Source organism: Phascolarctos cinereus, unplaced genomic scaffold, assembly GCF_003287225.1.
Source record: "Phascolarctos cinereus isolate Bilbo 61053 unplaced genomic scaffold, phaCin_HiC Scaffold_7;HRSCAF=346, whole genome shotgun sequence".
Classification (NCBI taxonomy): Eukaryota; Metazoa; Chordata; class Mammalia; order Diprotodontia; family Phascolarctidae; genus Phascolarctos; species Phascolarctos cinereus.
In genome coordinates, this window is record NW_027556180.1 from 146,038,627 (window position 1) to 146,053,370 (window position 14,744).

General features: G+C 38.8%; 1 protein-coding gene across 1 annotated transcript in view; it reads left to right on the plus strand.

Moving 5' to 3' along the window:
* Window positions 1–14,744, plus strand: part of GPC6 (glypican 6) — a 1,286,685-nt gene that overhangs the window by 1,205,285 nt on the left and 66,656 nt on the right. The window lies entirely within an intron of this gene.

The following is a 14,744-nucleotide window of genomic DNA, read 5'->3' on the forward strand; positions in this document are numbered from 1 at the left end:
AGAGTTGTATGAGTGCCTTCACATATTCATAAGTGTGTATGTTGAAATATGAACTTAGCAGGGTGCAAACATGCTGAAAAATGTGCTGATTTCCAGATGTTCTTTGTCTTCCCTTGTACATTGATTGCCCCCAAAGACTATCCTGGGTTGGCGGATGCCAGTGATTACTCATATTTCTTTTTCTCTGGTCAAGGAAATAATTTAAAGCTTCACAGTCTTTCTCATGAGCCTATGTCTGGGTCTTGTCTAGGTCATATATTACCACATATGAAAATTGCAGTGTCTTTCTGGATTGGGCTGTAAAATACCTGCACATTTATGCAGGTTTTTTGATATGTTGCCTTTCCCAAAATGGAAAGCCTATCAAAAATGTGAATGAAGAGTTGATGTTCATCTAGTGCCCTTCCATAAAGGAAAGGTCATTTAAGCTTTCTTTATCCTGAAAAGAAAATGAGGCAAGTAAGCAGCAGAAATAGAAACATGATTCTGGAATTAAGAAGGGTTCAAAATCTGTGTACTTAATTTCCCAGAGATAAATACATTTGTAAAACATATTAGAAGTTAATATAATTATTACTTTTTTTTAAAAAAATCTACTTTAAAACATCTACAGTCATATTGTTGGGACTGTATTCAGTCATGTTTTCTAACCTTTGGATCAGAGCTCTGGCTTTTAAAAACTCAAGGACAATAGCCCTTCAGATGTTTATAGAAGAGAGAAAAATGTCTCTCTATCCCATTGAGAACCATTAAGCATAGTCACCCTGTTCTCATAATTTCCTAGTACCTATTTGGGGTTAGGCCTAGAATGGAGCCATGTTGCTAGGTAGCCCTTTATTCCTGATCCCTTGAAGTGACAATTTTATCCATAGTTTCTGAAGAAAAATCATAAAATAGGCAGTGACCTCAGTATGATAACTCCCATGAGATCATTGAATCCTGGAAGGAGAGCCCAGAAAAGCAAACCGTTAAGAACCTACATTAAGTATACTTGTAGGGTACTGCACTTGAGGACAGGAAGACCTGGTTTCAAATCCTTCCTCAGATACTTAACAACTCTGCAACCCTGGGAAAGTCACTCAAGTTATGTGAGACTCAGTTTACTAATCTGTAAAATGGAAAAAAAATACCTGAAATATTTACTTTGGAGGGATGCCGTGAAGTTCAAAAATGAAATGTGAATATGAAGCACTTTGCAAACCTTAAAGTCCCATATAAATGTTAATTATTAGTCTCATCATCATCATCATCATTAGGTGGAAAAAATTATAATAGAAAATGGGTTGTTTCTACAACTTCAGAAGTTTCACTGTGTCTTTTGTCAACTATTTTTACTTTTAAATGGCATTTCTACTGTACTTTGCATCCTTCATATGTTGTGTGATGACTCAAAAAATATTTATTTAAATGACACAGACAATATATAGCTGACATTATGGTCTCCCTAAAGCAGTAACTATACAAAGGAATACTTACATAGATTTATAGTAGAATACTGCTTTTACAAAATGTAATCTGTGAGTCCACCATAGCATCTCTGCTCCTCTCAATCAAAGGTAGTCTGGTGAATTCTCTCTGGCTATAACTAACTCTTGTCAGCCCAGGGGCACATGTATTCACAACAGCCAGCATAAAGCAAGAAAGATAACAAAACCACCTCTGTCCTAGATCAGAGTTCACTGACCCTGCTCTACATTATTGCCGCTTTTGCCAATCCTTCAGCTTTCCAAACTTTAAACCTGCTTCCCTTGACCAATGATACCTGTTTTCACTTTTCTGCCTTAGTTTTTCTTTCCTGGACCTGCCTAGACTTGTAATAACATTTGCCAGATCCTTCCTGCTTAGCCAACAGCTTAGTTTTCAGCTCCCTCTGGCCAATACTACCCCTTTATCCCCAAGCTTGACATAATGGAACCAAAGTTCTTTCTATATAAATGGATTTATTGGGACATAAATATTGGCAATTTAGCCTAAGATTTGACTTTGAAGCTTCAGTGGATAGCATTGATCTTATCAATGTAAGCACTCCATCTACCAAATAGGGTCAAAAGCCATTCAAGACTTTTTTTTAGCCTGTGCAATTCCCCCCCCCCATCCTCATATATGTCTGTTACCTAATATACTAGAGGCCTTCTTCTTAGGTTGTAAGCTTTTGAAGACTCTAGTGAAACACTCAGGCCAGCTCATTTTCTGGTAATGCATGTCTTTTGTACTTGTAAAAATGGGAAAAAGTTCTAGTCGCATAGAATTCTATAGTACTAAAATAATCAGAGAAAGAAAAGTATCAGCATTTCTTCTTTTCCCCTTAATTCACAAATTATGATTAAAAAAAGTTTCAATCCACATCTTCAAATCACTTCCCTCTCAAAAAAGGGACATTTTCATTTAAAAGCTATTATACAGAGCATCCCAAAAGGTTTAGTGTAGTTTTATTCTACTATGAGTTTGAACCTGAGGAATTGCTATAATTTTTAATTTGCTTGTTGTGCCTCTTTCCATTATTCCCTTTTTATGTGTGAATATTTCAGCAGAGCTGACATTGTGTTGGCACTTGTCACCCTTAATGGAACATACGCTTTTTGAGGACAGGAAATCCTTCATATTTGTCTTTGTACCTTCATAGCCTAGCACGGTGCCTGACACATAGTAGGCACTTAATAAATCCTTGTTGACTGAGTCTTTTCTCCCCTGTTAGTAGTACTTGTCAGTTAACTTCAGCAAACATTTTCCTTTAAAAACCCAAGGAGAAAAAAATAACATTTAAGCTCTTTGTGATAAGAGTGCTAACTCTGACTAAAGGGACCATGGTCCAAAGAGTCCAGTGTGGAGGGAAATGTTGTCAACTGGCTTAGGTACCCATTATCAGACCTCCTTCAAATCCCTTATACCCAACACTTTGTGACCCCATTTGAGGTTTTCTTGGCAAAGGTGTTGGAGTGGTTTGCCATCTCCTTCTCCAGCTCATTTTACAGATGAGGAGACCGAGGCAAATAGGGTTAAGTGACTTTCCCAGGGTCACATAGCCAGTGAGTGTCTGAGGTCAGATCTGAATTCAGGAAAATGAGTCTTTCTGACTCCAGGCACAGTTCTCTATCCACTGCGCCACCTACTGGCCCTTCCCTTTCAGAAAGCCAAGACAAAAAGCAGTTGTGTTTCCATATTGAATTTGAAACTGATTAATAGACTAGGTCATAGTAAGAGGTTGCTCATGTTTCAGGGATATTCTGACCTTCACATTTAACTTGTTGGTCCTCTGTCTTTTCATTGTCTCTGACTTGAGAAGTGAGCAAGGCCATAGACCTGAGTCCTAATGTCAGTAGTTTATGCATTTAACATTGGCCTAGCCAGATGAATCATGCACAGTTTAGTTGAATGATGTTTCTATAGATAGAGTGGGAGATTTTACAGATTTTCTTTCTGAGGTGATTCCCTTTCTAACACCTGCCATAATACATATGTGCATATGTAACATCTCCTTGACTTCTCACTAAGGCCCTATAAGTAGGTATTCTGGTATATAGCACCAAGATATTCACTGCCAAGGAAAGAAAAGGTTGAATATATGAATGTTTCAGCAGCCATGACATCCTATTGGCACTCAGAGATCAGAAAAAAAAAAATCAGAAGGGAACAGTGGTTATTTTGTGTGTGGCTAAAAATAAAGAAATAAAACAAGATTGAAAAAGGGAAATGACACTGATTTGGGCCTACTGATTCAGGAGATCTATGGAAATCAGAAGCTTCAGGTTTTATGAGCCTGCTCAGCCAAAAAACAGCAAGCCAAAATTCTCAGCAACAGGGTTCTTCTCTCTTTGAAGGAGGGACCGGAGCCAGCAGCATAGAGAAATCACCAAGGCACAAAACTGGCCAGACAAATGACAGCTTGGAGGGGAGTGAGGAAGGAATGCCATGAAGCCCAATTCTCATTTTTTTATATACCAGTCTGGAGCTATCAGGGAATTGTTTTTAAAATATGATGCATTCACAAGCTTGCTGCTAAGAGAGAAGAGAGCAGGAGAATTTTATTATTATTATTTTACATATTTTACACCTCTAGGATGGAGTCTCTTAAATTAGATTGAGGGTTCTTGCTTTAATTCCAATTGATCTATGCCCCTTTGGGAAATATTTTTCCTCAAGGCGCAGGATCATGGCATCTCTTTAATTCTAAGTAATGAAAACACTCCCGATTTTCTTTTCTTTGCTATGTCATAATCAAGCAATTTATGCTCATATTGCAAATGATCAGGCTGAGCTTTGGTTTCATATTCACCTCCAAAAACATAGCAGCAACTCTCTCAGGCCACTATGGAATCAAGATTTATGATGACTCTGCCGCTGACGGCTCCTACAGAAGGCATAATTGTTGGGCAGGTAAAACTCACAGATCTCAAAGAGCATTTTGGTAAACCACTTTATTTTTGCATCTCACACAGGATATCAGGAATAAAATATGTTCCTTTTCTCTGTGTGTTTTTGTTTTAAGAGTATAATTCACACAAGAATGAGGCTAGGTACCCTGTTCATTGTCCTGGCCTCAGTGCTGATTAAACCTAACATCATTATCTTAACTGCTGAGCTATATATTCGTTTTTCTTGGGTCCAGGATAACTCCCATTCCTCTGAACCCTTGAAAAAATAGGCTGTTTTCAGTTCTTTTACTTTCCCTAGTGGTTCTAAGCCATTCTTGAGCAGTCATAGGGGCAAATGGTTTAATTTTAAATGCCTCAAATAATTGGAATGGCATGGAATTACCAGGAAGGTCTCAAATTTGAACAGAATATGCAGTGTTTTCTAGCACTCTCACACTAGCCTGGGCTAGAAAGGGTCCCAAGCATACTCAAATCCCGACTTAATTCCCTGGCACATTTTTTTAAATTTTTTTTTTATGAGAGGAAGTGGTCTGGCCTGTTCTTTCAACAGTCATGAGGAACTCCTGGTATGAAATTCCCTCCATAAATGCCAAGTAGCAACTATCTATAACATATAGTCTTTGTGAGCTCCTAAGATACCAAGAGGTTAAAAGTCTGGGTCAAAGGTCAGATTTGAATGTAGATCATCTTGGCTCCAGTGATGGCCATGCATCTACTTGGCATCTCCTGGATGGAGGTGGGAGTACAATCCCAGTGTTCCAAAACTGCCACAAAGTTTAGGGTACAAGTAGTAACCCTCAGTGTCCATTTTAAGTCAAACTATGCTAATCCACCAGTGGCAAAAATAATTTTTTGGCAGCAATTACATGTGCAATAAACGCTTTTTAATAAATCAGCCCAGATCTAAGATCTCTGATAAGTCATTAAATTATGGCACTATCTGTATTACCCTTTGAAGGACTGTATAAGTTGTACACATACACACACACACACACACACACACACACTGCAAAGAATTGGAAGAGAACTAGAAACACAAGTAAAAATAAAGGAAAAACATTGTACTCTCAAAGTTCTGTGTCCTAGGAATTGAAAAATCTCAATTCTAAAATTAACCAATACATAATAAGGCCTTGGATAATTCCATTTTCTAGAGAAAGCTAAGATGGTACAATTACATTTACTGTACTTCAGAATAGGATATCATGCTGCATTTGTGTGTGTTAATGTGTATAGGTAGCCAAAGAATGAGTCTATGTAAATATAAGATTTTATTTTATGGTGTCATTATGCTTAAAATGAACTGTGGTATAACTTTTTTTCTCCTAAAAAGTTTTGATTATCGATATTAATAGTTTAATGACCTGACAGAAAGGAAGGCTCCAGTTTCTTTGTTTGTATCCATGCTGTAAAAATGAGTAAAGGATAGCCAAGTATGCAAATATTTAGGGCATGGGAACATTTGACACATACGTACATAAACACTTTTTAAAGTATCCATTGCTATAGTATCTAAGCACTCTTTACAGAGTTGCCAATCACCTCATTAAATACACACACACACACACACACACACACACACACACACACACACACATATGTAACTTCCAAATAAATGGAGAAAATACAACTTTGGTTTATCTTGTATTGATGAGTATTTAATCTTGGTTTAATCACAATTCCCTACCATGTGTTAACCAAATATAGAGTATTTTTTTCAAGATAGTATGGAATGGTAAACAGAGTACTAGCACTGGAGTTAGGAATATCTGGGTTCAAATCCTGCCTGTGACACACATAAGCTATGTGACCAGGGCCAAGTCATTTAACCACTCAGTGTCTCCTGGTAGTCCTCTAAGATTATAAATTACAAATGAGGAGGGAGTTTCCATATATGGAATTCCACACACAGATTAAACTTGGGGGAGGGAGAGGGTTGACACAACAAATCACAAATGAACAATCTAAGTGATTTATGCCAGAATTAATCCCTGCAGATGTAAAAAAAAAAAAAATAAGATATCGGCTTGTTATTTTATATAATGCATGAAGAAAGGGGAAAAAAATAGCTGGGGTCATTTTCTTTAGCAAAAAGTTGTTTCTTTTGTTTGGATTATTCGCTGCTGTTCCTCTTTGCTCCCTCCATTTCCCATGCTCTCATTTTTTCAGAATCTTCACCATGAGATGGAGCATTCTAGTTTCCTTTTAGTCCTCCATCATTCTTTTTTTCTGTCTTGAGCTTTCAGAGCATCCGTTCTCAGTCTTTCCCTGTCTTATTCTCAGGATGGTGCCTTTCTTTGCTGCAGGAGCCCTTTTCCTTCTTGTTATTCTTGCTTTTGCCCAACATTCTGACAGTAGTGATTTGTCAGATTTCATAATTCATGGGTGGGCAATGTCACCCTGAGATATGAGATTTTTGTAAAATTAAGTTTGAAAACATATCATCTGAAAATCTCACGTTCTGCCGGAACTGATTAAAAGTGGGGAAAGGTACCAAATAAAGTAACACAAACGTGGTACTTGTCATTTTCACCAGATTGCATTTTCCCTATGCAGCAATGGTGTGTCTATCATTCTGGAACCCATCCACTTATAGGGCATACCAAGTTAAGGTCATTTAGGTGGTTATTGATTCCACAGCTCTGGCATCACTCATAAGGATTTACAGTATTTAACCCACCATGAGGAGCCATGAACTATAAATGGCTCCTCTTTTACTAGGATAGCCTGCCGTTTTCTAACAATGACACCAGATGTGTGGTCTCCTTCACAGCTGTCTCGAATGAAAGACTGTAACCTCTGAGTGTACACAGAAGGAGCTCAGCTCCATGTAGCTGATCATCCATTTAGCAGCACATCAATACAAGGTTATGCAGTTTACTTAGTAATGTCATCCAGATACAGAGAGATATTAAAACTGAATTAGTGGAATCATACTGCCCATTTTATATGAGTGCCTCCTCCAAGTCCAAAAAAACATCAGCGTGAAAATTTGAGAGGAATATCACATGACAGAAGAATTGGGGAATTGAGACCAGAACCGGATGTCTAGCTGGCTCTTCTCACCTCTGCTCCTAGGCCACTGGCCCAGTTCCTGACCTTGGCCCATATGGCTGCTGACACTATTTCTTTTGTAGCACTGTTTTCACAGAAGCTTCGTTGTGCTTTCATAGAAACTAGTGACTTCTTTATCACTGCAACAAGCTCCTCAGTGCCCTGGCATATAAAAATGAAAGAAGGGTGCCTTCCACATGTTTTCCCACAGAGATGTTTTGAGGATTAATTAGAGATTGACTATGGAACATTTGGAGTTCCTTCCCCAAAGCTACTGTTTAAAGAACAACAACAAGGCATTGTATTACTGTTAATATGACAGGAACATTTTCATCCTCAGGGCACTTAGTAAAACAATAGAATTTTGGAGGCTTCAGACACGTTCATCATAGTCCAAGGAGCTATTTTTTGGACCCATCCGTGGGCTGTGACAAATGGCTTGTGGAGGGAGAGAACGTAAACACTCAGCTCCCCAGTTAACAGCCTTCCTTTAAGTGTTTAGAAGGCAAAGTCATTGCTTCAAAAAGGGGACCAGTCTGGAATATCAACCAGAAGTAAAGACACGAATCATCGTGAAGGAGTCTCAGCACCACGAGGGAATGGTAGTCTAGTCACAGCCTTTCTTTGCCCTAGAAATCTCTGAATCCATGAAGCTACTGCAATGATTATTGTCGTTTTGCCAGTTGGTACTCAGAAATCCTGAGATACTGACATCACGCTACTGACAGTTTTTAATTTAATTTAATTTAATTTGACCCCAAATGGGTCAAGATAGCATTTGTAAGAAGGACTGAACAACTACAATGAGGCAACTAGATTGAAAACACTGGAAAGAGGCACTGGCTTTAGATGAGAGGACTTGGGTTCGAATGCTGACTGCTGCTTGCTACCTAGGACAAGTCACTCATACTCTCTGAATCTTGTTTTCCTCGTCTATATGAGAAGGCTGAATTAAATGGCCTCTGAGGTCACTTCTGGCTCTGAAATCTAGGATGCCTTCCCGTTTTTTATGTATAGTAGCAAAGAATATTGTGAATAAATATTAAAATAAATTTGTCTTGAGGGGGAGGGCCAGACTGGCAAGAGAAGAAAAATAAAGCTTTGGTTTTAGCCTAATTGGGTAGGCATGGTAGTTGGACTGTGGAGGCCAGAAGTAAAGCAGCAGTTGCTTTGAGTAGCCATAATGAAGACAACATCTTCTTGCCCCTCTTAAAAGGTTTACGTTACTCTGTATGTGTTTGTGTGCATATATGTATGTATGTATATAACCTATATCATCACTTCTCAAGGAGATGAATATGTTGTTTCAATCTCCCCAGTGTCTCAGTTCCCTCCATACGCAGATACTCAATAAATCATGAAATCATGAATGCCAGAGCTAGAAGGCATTGTCCAGTCCAACCCCCTCATCTTATAGATAAAGAGGCCAAGTTCCAGAAAATTTAAACGACCTGCTCAGGGTCATGCAATTCCTTAGTATCAGAGGCAGGACTGAACCCGAATGTCCTGGCTCCTAGACCATTGCTTTTCACTATGCTACCTTTCTATGTGTACTAATTATCATTGCCACCATTCTTGCCATACCATGGTATGCATTGTGTCTGCTGTCTCTCCATCTCCATGGAAACAGACTATTGATGGACAGCAGTCTCTCTGCCAAGGTATAAGTATCTTCAGTCAGAAAGAAAGCAGACTTCTTGTTCTTACAGAGATATTTCAGAGACAGACTATCCACAGGAAGAGTAGATAGCCACCATGTTGTTGTTCTCTGTTGAAATATCTTTTGTTCACTCTCCTGCCCTCTCCTAAGGTGACAATATGTTTGTGCGCTGCTTATCCCAGCCAACTTACATGCATTGGGCATTTTAACAGGGATTTTCTGGAGATTGTATTAGAACTCATTTTCCTCAGCTGTAAAATGAGATGGTTTGATTAGATGATTTCTAATATTCTTTCCTACTCAAAATAATCTATTATCTTATTCTATTTTCCTGTGATTGGAATTCTTGGTTTCCTATAAGACTCAGGTGAAGCACCACCTTCCTGGTCCTCCCAGCTATTAGTTTCTACTGTGCCCACTCCCATGGTTCCCTGCGATTTTTTTGGTATATACCTACATATATATCTGTTGTCTCTTTCACTAAAATGTAAGGTCCTTGAAGGCGAGAACTTTTCCAGAAATGTGTCTGGTGAGCACTTAATAAATGCTTCCTGACTAAATGTTTTTATCTAATTCAAAGGAATAACTTTGGTGGCAAGAATTTCAGGTGTCATAGTGGGGATACAAATATAGAAGTGGGCAGATCTTCCAGGAATCCCTCAAATAATACCATGTAGGCAACTAACCAGGCAGCTAAGTGGCACAGTAGATAGAGCGCTGGGCCTAGAGTCACAAAGACTCTTCTTTCTGAGTTCAAATCTGGCCTCAGATACTTACTAGCTGTGTGACCCTGGGCAAGTCACTTCACTTTGTTTGCCTCAGTTCCTCATCTGTAAAACAAGCTGGAGAAGGAAATGACAAACCACTCCAGTGTCTTTGCCAAGAAAGCCTTAAACACAAAAAGTCAGTCATGCAGCTAGTAAGCGTCTGAGACTGGATTTGAACTCAGAACTTCCTGGTTCCAGGCCCAGAGCTCTATCTATCATGCCACCAGCTGCTCCTGCTACCACGTGGGTGAGGGAGAGGAGGAAGGGATAAAGGGCTGACATGGCAGGCATTGAAAACTACATCCATCTCTTTCATGATTTTACCCTGTCCAGAGCCTCTGAGATTGATGAGTGGCCCCTAATTTTAAAAACTGATATCTGGAATAGAGAGAAGAATTTGTAAACTAAATGCATGAATAAACCTCATGGTGGTGGAATGATTGAGTCTAAGTTCAGTTCAGTATCTCCTGAGTCTTACAGGTAATTCAGAGTTAAAAAATCTTGTTATAAAGAAGCTTACCAGCACCCTCTCAGACCCAGGAGAAACTAGGAAGAATGGAACAAGACAGAAATGATAAATAACAGGAAAAATATATGTACCAACTTATCCCAAGTCTACCAAAAAAAAATTACCACCTGGGGACAGAAAACTCTAGTGATCTCTATATACTGTCTTGCCTAATTAGAATTTCTGAAAACAAGGTACTCCTAGAGAGAGTCCCCCATGAGGTGGCAATTTATAATGCCTGCCCTACACCATGCTGATACTGAAATAAACTAGTTTCCTGGTGTAGCGAATCCTCTTATGGAAAAATAAAGCTATAGGAAAGAATGAGAATAATGGAAGGCCCCAGAGAGTTTCAGTGACACATTTGGGTCTATGAGTGAACCTCAGAGTCAATAGACCACATCTTTCTCTGTGCAACCTACTTCCAGATCCTTCCAAATTGAGGAGAATAGCAATCCCCTCTTCTCAATTACCAATAGTCCTGAAGAAATGCAAATACACATCTGTGCCATAAATTCGGTCTCCCTTCCCTAACCTGTACCCACCGTCTAGTCCACCTTCTGTTTTAGATTTAAACAAATCAGCTCGATGTGAATCAGAGGCTGTTATTTAAGGTCACATATTCTCATGAATTTTTCCTTCTGGGTTTGAGTCTGAAGTAGATGTCTCAGAAAAATCCCACGTGATTTCAGGGAGGCAAGGGCAGAGTGAGGATTAAACCACTGGAGTCAGAACGGTTTACTAGATAGAGAGCAAAGAACAGGCAAAGGAGACAGAGAAAATTCAACAAAAAAGAGCAGAAGTAAAGGGTTCTGTGGTAAAAATCTCACCTGGGAAAACATTTTTCCATGGCAGCTCATCTGTCTGAACATCGGCTTTACCACATCTTACTTATGCTTGCCATAATATTAATAGCTAATATTTGAATGGGGTTTTAAGGTTTACAAAATATGTTATATGTAATATCCCATTTGATCCTAACAACTACCCCATAAGAAAGGTACACATGTTTTTTTTTTCTTTTTGGTCTGGACCTGAGATTTTATCAATGTAGAGAATTCTTCCCTAAAGGAGCTCTCTGTCTCTGTTGTTATTCAGTCATTTCAGTCATGTCTGACTCTTTGTGACCCCTTTTGGGGTTTTTCTTGGCAAAAGTACTGGTTTGCTGTTTCCTTCTCCAGCTCATTTTACAGGTGAGCAAACTGATGCAAAGAGGGTTAAATGACTTGCCCAGGGTCACACAGCTGGTAAGTGTCTGAGGCCAAATTTAGACGCTGGTGTTCCTGATTCTGGACCCAGCACTCTATTTACTGTGTCACCTAGCGTGGCTAAAGCACAAGCCCAGATAAACTGTAATACACAAAATTATATACGGTGGGGAAGAGGGGGACTAACGTTTACTAAGTACCTACTGTGTGCCAAGCATTATGCTAAGAGCTTTACAAATATTATGTCATTTGATCCTCACAACAATTCTGCAGAGACGGTGCTATTTTTATCCCCATTCCACAGGCAAGGAAACTGAGGCAGAAGGAAGTAGACCCGAGGGTCATATAGCTAATAAGCATAAGAGTAGATTTGAACTCAGATCTTCCTGACCCCATGCACAGCCATTCTATCCATTACACCACCTTGCTTGCCCAAAAGATATTTTAAAAGTATATAACATAATGCTAAATGAGAGGACATTATTAATGAAGATTCGGGGAATCTGACCAGAAGTTGCTAGTGAGAGGTGTCAGCCTTTGTCCTTACCCAGATCTTGGCATTGGAATGGAAAAGTTTAAGGCCAAGCAACGTAAGGCATTGGAAAGGATCTCAAAGAGTCCCAGATTGACAGTCCCTTCACTCAGTCGTATACCAAACAACCTCATTAAGACAGGGAAATACATCAGTTATCTTTTTTGCCATATAAGTCAGTTTTCTTGGCCTAAGTTTTGTTGCTGTTGTTGTAAATCAGTTTTGTGATTTCCTTCATGTAGGTAGATGGTTCAGACTCAAATAGAAATGGATCCCTGCTAACTGCATTTTGACTTAGAAAGCCACAAATTAACATTGTCTATGATGTATTACAATTTATTTATTTTGTTAAACAATTCCTAATTTTACATTTTAATCTACTTGGGCCCCGTTCTGGAGTTTTGTGGCTGGGGATTGACATTTCTGATGTAGGGAATTCCAGTCGAAAAACATATTCTATGCATGTAGATTGGTAACTTCTTTGCCATATATACTCATAAAGAGTAACCTTTGGCACTCTGAATTCAGGAGACTTACCCAAAATCACTCAGCCAGTATGTATAGAGGTGAAGGTTAACCTTAGGTCTTCCTGACTCCAGGGCCAGCTTTTTTTTTAATCTACTCTTCAATGTTGCTTCTCATGCCACCCAACCTAAAACATCATTATCCTAATGAATAATGCCTAGCAAGATAGTTGTAGACTTCAGAGATTACTAATTTTAACCATATTTTAGATATTAGGCTAAACAGAACTACTACCGTGGCCCTCCAGTGGATGGAAAGAAGCTTCTTTTCTCCTAGCTTATAGTCAAGAAGCCATTCATCATTGACAAGAGCAGACTTTCATACCTAAGTATCAATGAGAGACAATCATTATTCCCTTGCAGGTTAGTGAAAGCACCTCCTCCTTTCTTAGTAGTAGGGAAATCCCAGAGGTTACTAGAAAAGGGAATGAGGTAGATTTAGATTTGTCTCTATTTAAGTCACATTTTCTTGCTGAAGTGACCTTCTCCCACTGGGCAACTTTGTGGTTGGTATTCACTAAGCATGCAATTGAAGCTCAGAAGCCTGTGATGGCAAAAGTAAATGCTGGTTTGTATTTATTGCCTTACATCATTTGAGCTGAGACCTAATTTTTCAGAATTTAATGTTTTAACAAATCTTAAGTGTTTGCTGTAATGTGATATTGCTTCATCCTCTCTGATCCCCAGACCCTCTTGAAAATGAGATGCTTTCTCTCATTTGGGGATTTTGGAGAGAAAATAAAAGAAAACAATGGAGATCTAGGTCAGCAAAAAGTCTTTTCAGTGCATGTGACTAGGCCTCTGCTAGTTAACTCTTTCATGAATGGAAAGGGGGTAAGGCAGAAGGCAAGAAAAGCTCATCATAAATGGTGTGGAGCTTCTCCAAGTGACATCTTTTCAAATTCAGCAAAAACTAGTCCTTACCCTCTTCAAGTTTGGGATATTAATGCAGCTTATTAAAAATCAGATTTTCTACCATGCTTCAAAGGATGACAGCCATTATATCTGTCTACCTGGCTGCATGCAGCAGGGGGAGTTACAAGCCAGGTAATTAGTACTCTGTCTGTAGGCCTCATTGTCCTTCATGCTTCAGAATTCAGAACATCAAGAAAGGACAAAAGGTAAGTAGGACTTCAGCTTGGGGCTCCTTCCAAAAGCTGGTATTTCAGACAGTTCCCCCTTCTACATCATTGAGTGGATACTTCTGAAGAAAGAGACTGAGTTAAAATAACCACATAATCTACTTGTTTCTCTTCTTAATTACTAGAATGTATTCTGTGGTTAGTTGGAGGATAAAGCACGGGTAAGTAGACTCATTAGCATCGTTTGGAAGGAGCCAAATAGCTTCCTTCAGAGCACAGCAACAGTGACTAAATCTGTCTGATACTTGATCGGTGAGGCCCTCATACTATCTATACTGGGTAATATCATTTAAACTCAATTCCATCTCAAAATAATAACAGCAACAACAAAAGCAATTCACATTTGAGGTTTACCAAGCACCTTCCTCAAAAGAACTCTATGAAGTACATAGCGAAATCATTATGATCTTCATTTTACAGATGAGAAAACAAGTTTGTACTGATTAAATGACTTATACGTGATTCTAAAGCAGCAGAGCCTCGACTTGATAATTCATTCATTCAGCATTCTTTTATTAAGCTCCTACTACATACCCAGACACTGTGCTAGGCACTGGGAATACAAAGACAAAAAAAAAACCCAAATCTTTGCTCTGAAAGAAGTTTACATTCAGGGAAGGAAGGAAAGACAGGTGTAGTGATAGGTATGCAACATGTGAATAGAAATCATATATGTATGTATGTATATGTATATGTATGTATGTATATATATGTGTATATATATATATAATTATACAAAGTAGATGCTGCATAAATTATTTCAGGAGGAAGGCATTAGGCATAGGAAGGTGGGATGAGCTGAGGAGGACAGTCAGCAGAAAGTCATAAAGAGGAGAGATGAAATATATGAGGAACAGCAAATGGGCTGGTTTGGCTGGATATAGAGTACATGGAGAAGAAGAATGTGAAGTAAGCCTAGAAAGGTAGACTGGAATTTGTTTAGGATTTTATTTTTTGTTTGTTTAGTTTTTTCATT